Below are 5,676 nucleotides of genomic sequence, written 5' to 3'. Positions count from 1 at the left end.
TTGAAAGTGGCTAAAACAGGAAAATGTGTGCCATATATATTTTATCACAATGAAAAAGAGTGGAGTTAGGGAGACCAGTTAGGAGGCTGTTAGAGTAGTCCAAGTGCTCTAAGGTGGTGGTGGTTGTGCTGGTTTGTATTATTACGCCCCCCACAAAAGCCATGTTCTTTAATGCAACCTTGTGGGGACCGATTTATTAGTCTTTGATTAGGGTGGAAACTTTCAATTGAGTGTTTCCATGGAGATGTGACTCACCCAATTGTGGGTGATGCTTTTGATTAGATTATTTCCATGGAGGTGTGGACCCACACATTCAGGGTGGATCTTGATTAGTTACGGATTATTTAAGAGAGAAGCTAAGAGCCGACACAGACCCAGATGCTTGCTGACGCTTGGAGATGCTTGGAGATGCAGATGGAAGGATGTTTGGAGATGCTAAGCTAAGAGACGAAGCCCAGAGTTTGCTCCGGAAAGATAGGAGCTGAAACACAACCCGGGACCAGCAGACACCAGCCGTGTGCCTTGCCAGCTGACAGAGGTGTTCTGGACACCATCAGCCATTCTTCAGTGAAGGTATCCTCTTGTTGATGCCTTAGTTTGGACACTTTATGGCCTTAGAACTCTAAATTGGTAACCAAATAAACCCCCCTTTATAAAAGCCAAGCCATTTCTGGTATTTTGCATAATGGCAGCTCTAGCAAACTGGAACAGTGGTGGAAAAAGAAGTGGAGCAGAGGTGGGGAAGAGTAAATTATACACCATTGTAAGGACTTTGGCTTGCACTCCGAAATGGGGAGCCACTGGAAGGATCTGAGCTGAAGAGTAACTCCATCTGACTAAAGTTTTAACCAGGATCACTTTGAGTGTGTGGGGGGTAAGGATGGAAACTGGAGATGAAGTCAGAGGCTATCGCTATAATCCAGGCAAGAAATGAGGCCAAATTGATTCAGAGCAGCCTTGCCTCTCTGTGACAGTCTCATGCATCAACTTGGCTAAGGTATGGTACCCAGTTATTTAATCAAACACTAATCTGGGTGCTGCTGTGAAAGTATTTTGCAGATGTGGTTAACAGCCACATACAGTTGCTTTTAAGTAAAGATTATCCTTGATAATCTGATCAGCCAATCAGTTGGAGGATTTAAGAGCACAAACTGAGGTTTCCTGGAGAAGAAATTCTGTCTTTATGTGGCAACATAAAATCTGGCCTGAGTTTCCAGCTTACTGGCCCACCCTACGGATTTCAGACTTGCCAGCCCCCACTGTTGTGTGGACCAATCCCTTAAGATAAATCTCTTCATATATCTCCTATTGGTGCTATTTCTCCAGAGAACCCTGAATGATACTAAATTTGTTATCTGCGCTAATTTGGTGATTGAACATCTGAGACTGTCTCCTCGTGAAATGTGTTGTGAATAAAAATAATCTGTAAAAAACTCTTAGCACAGCATCTGGCACCTGTTAAACACTTATTAAATAGTAGCCACAACTGGCATTCTCAGCGCTTTCAGGACTGCTCTTTGAGGTTCTTGTGCTTTTGGAAATGCAAATGAAATCTTATCACTCCTTGCTGAAAACCCTCAAGTGCTTTCCCAGTGCGGAAATGTATAAAATTCCTCCCCCTTGCCATAGCCCACAAGGTCGCACATGGTCTAGCCTGAGCCTTCTTCTCCCATCTCAGATGCTACCACTCTCCTAAGACTCCTGGCCACAGTGGACTTCCTTCTCTCCCTCGGACACCTCAGGCTGGTCACCATCTCACGGCCTTTTGCATTTGTTATTCCTACTGCAAGCCACTCTCTGCCCCTAGCTCATCATGTGGCTGGTTTCTTCTTGACATTCAGATCTCAGCTCAAACATGACCTTCCCTAACCACCTTATCTAAAGTATGGTGCCCAGCCTTCACCACCCCACCCTGTACCAGTTTGAAACTGTGATGGACCTCAGAAAATCCATGATCTTTTAATCCAATCTTGTTGGGTGGAACCTTTTGATTGAAATGTTTCCAACTGTGGGTGAGACCTTTGATTAAATTATTTCCATGGAGATGTGACCCTGCCCATTCAGGGTGGGTCTTAATAGATCACTGGAGAACTTTAAGAGAGGTCAGAGAGAGAAGGAGCTCAGAGAAGCTGTGAGACATTTTGGAGAGAAGCTAAGATATGTAATCACAAATTTGCCCCCAGGAAAAGCTAAGAGCCAACACAGACCCAGATGCTTGACGATGCAGACAGAAAGATGTTTGGAGATGCTAAGAGATGAAGCCCAGAGTTTGCCCCGGAGAAGCTAAGAGAGGACCCCTAGATGCTTAGAGAGAAACGCCCTGGGAAAACAACCAAGGATGCACAGGAGCTCAGAGAGAGAATCTAAGAGAGACAGAAGCCCAGAGACATTTTGGAGAAAGCCACTTTGAAACCAGAACCTGGGAGCAAAGGACCAGCAGATGTACCTTCCCTGCTGAGATGTTCCGAATGCCATCAGCCTTTCTTCAGTGAAGGTATCCTCTTGTTGATGCCTTAGTTTGGACACTTTTATGGACTTAGAACTGTAAATTTGTAACCTAATAAATCTCCTCTATAAAAGCCAATCTATTTCTGGTATTTTGTATAACGGCAGCATTAGCAAACAGGAACACCTCCCTTGCCACCAGTCCCTGGCACATTGCCCTTCATAGTCTGTTGCTATCTCAAACTATCTTGTTTATAATTCCTCTCCCCAACTAGAGTGAAATCTTCGTGAAACCAGGAACTTTATCTTCCCCAGTACGTGGCACACAGAGAGGGCTCAGTGTGTTTCTGCGATCTCAAATGCAGGGAAGGACATCGACTGATTAACTTACCAAGCTATTGAGTGAGAGCAATAGCCAAGATTATCCACACATCTTTTACACAGGGAATTAAAATGGGGATCTACCTATATTTACAGATGTGATACATATAATATTCTAAGCATTCACAATACAGGAACGCAAGAAGGGTTCAACACGTAATTTTGCAGGTTAACGAAGGCTTACCTCTCCTTTAAGCACCAACAATCCCTTGGATAGTAATGTTTCTAAAATGGACTCCATGTTTCCCTATCTCAAATCAAGTAAATGAAATTTCCTATTTCCTTTCTTGTGAACATCCCTTATTACGTGGGGTTGTAAAGAAAGTGAAACCCCAAGGAATTACTGAGACACGACATTTATGACTGTTTGCTTCTATACTAAATGGCCCCAGGAGGCTATTTTTTTTCTCTTTCTCTACCTGGACAGTTATCTTGAAAATTACTGCTGTCCACTTCAGTATCTCCTTTTCCTCATTTTATAAATTGACTCTGTCTGACCTGTGGAAAGTTGGTTAAAGAAGTAAAATTATTAGAGTTGTATGCCCCAAAAGCAGGTTAAATAAAGGTCTGAGTAGTAGTTTTATGAGCAAAATGCATGAACCTTTAGTTCCCATATGGAATTCCTGGCTGTTAGCTGGGTTTCTTGTTGGGTTTGCCAACCAGTCAAAGCATTACATAATTACAAACTAAAGAGTTCGGGCAAATTGGAAGGGAAAGCAGCTCCACTTCTTCATGATATTGTAGAATCAGATGTAGCTTTAAATCTTGGCTCTGCTCCTTACTACTTACTAGCTGTGTAGCCTGAGTTGTAGGGATATTTTTTTCAGCAGCAACTAATGCTTGTGGAGCACTTGCTATGTGCCAGGACACTGTTCTGTTTTACCTGCACTCTCTCATCTAATTAGTCCTTACAGTAAGCCTGTGTAGTAGACAGTATTATTGAAATTGACCGGTTGAGAAAACAGGTTCCAAAGCTAAATAACTTGCTCGATGTCACGTAGCTGATAAACAGTCTAACCCAGAGCTGCTCGGCCAGAGCTCTTAGCTATTCATTCATTCAACATCATTTGAGCTCCCATTTTCTAGGCACTAATCTGGGCACTTGGGGTACATCAGTGAACAAGACAATCAAAAATATCCCTGTCCTGTGGAGCTTACATTCTTCCTGCCACGGGTGGGGCAGGCAAACGCTGAGCAATAAACACAAAGGTAAATTACATAGCACATTATTAGGTTATGCCACTTGAAACTGCCAATAGCTAACCATTTTTTTTTTACCTACAAAAATGGTAATTTCTAGAAGGTAGAAACTGCTACTGAAAAAAAAGAGGGTAAGGACATTCAGAAGTAGAAGGCAGGGAGGTCTTATTGAGGTGACATTTGAGCAAAGACTTGAAGCAGCTACCTGGGGGAAGAGCGGTCTAGGGAGGAGAGTGAGCAGCCAGCACAAAGACTCCAAGGCAGATGTAACTGGTGTGTTCGAGGATTGAGGACGCCTGTGTGGCTGGTGCAGAGTAAACCAGGGGGAAGAGGAGTAGATGAGGTCAGAGAGGAAATGAATGGGAGGGAACGGGGGCAATGAAGTAGGGCCGTGTGGCCTACCGTAAGCTGTTGGGGAACCCTTGGAGGACCGTGAGCGGGGGTGACATGAAGCATAAGATTGTAGGAGCACTACCTCAATAAAAATGAATTTAAAAAAAACATATTGTAGGAGCGCAAACTGGAAGTCGTTAAGTAGGCCCTTGCAGTCACTTGGGAGAGGCGATGGTGGCACAGAACAGAGTAATAGCAATGGAGGCATGAGAAGTGATCAGATTTTAGGGTTTCTTTTCTTATGTCTAAAAAAATGTTATGGAAAATTTCAAAGGCACGTGGAACTAGCACTCGCCCTCCATGTACCTATCCTCCAGCCACCACAATCATCGATGAATGGCTGCTCTTATTTCAGCAGTGATACCTAACAACCTCCCCCCTCATCCTCCCTGATGGATTATTTTGAAACAAACCTGGATGCTGTATATATTTTCAAGTTGAATTCAACAGCATTTCCTGACAGGTTGGATATGGGGTGTAAGAAAAAGAGAGGACTCCAAGTTTTAGGGTTCAAGTAACTTAGAGAAGGATGAAGATGCCATCAACTGAGATGGGGAAGGCTGAGGCAACAATTTGGGCATGGAGAAGGGGAATGAGTTATTTGGGATACTACCCTCAAATACCTCAACCTCACAGGGTTACGACAATCAAATGAGATAATGGGAGTGAAGATGCTTTGTAACCTAGGAAGTACTAGGACTATAGCAAATTATTTTTTCATACTATTTAAGTTCCCTACTTTGCTGCTGGGAATTACAACAAACTCTTTAAGGCATAAATATTGCTGGATGGCTTACAAGGTTGCTAGCTCATACATCACCTGGGGCAGAGACGGAATTAAGAGCTTTGGTTTAAATTTTTCTTGCTGCTCCCAGAAAGCAAAAGGCTTCTGTTGTTGTTCTTTGGTCAATAAAGTATTATCTATACAAAGGAGATAACAGTAAGTGTCAGAAAACAAACTGAAAACAGCTGAGATTGCAATCTGGACAGTTAAACAGAATTCCCAGAGAAAGCCTTGTTATTTTAGCATAGTAAATGTAATAAAGTATACCATATGTCTGAAATTAAATGTCTCTGAAGTAGGTAGGAATTTCACTAGCTCCACCAACCCATTCTACCAGATAATCATTATTGGCTGTGTCTGGTAAAAGATTACAATTAAACTAGCTACTAAAACTTAACAGACAAGGAAAAAGTAACCAATAGAAAAAGTATACTAGGTTAATTTGTAGAGAAATGATAGGTATGCATAGCTGC

This window comes from Choloepus didactylus, chromosome X, assembly GCF_015220235.1.
Source record: "Choloepus didactylus isolate mChoDid1 chromosome X, mChoDid1.pri, whole genome shotgun sequence".
Classification (NCBI taxonomy): domain Eukaryota; kingdom Metazoa; phylum Chordata; class Mammalia; order Pilosa; family Megalonychidae; genus Choloepus; species Choloepus didactylus.
This window is presented reverse-complemented; position numbering follows the sequence as displayed.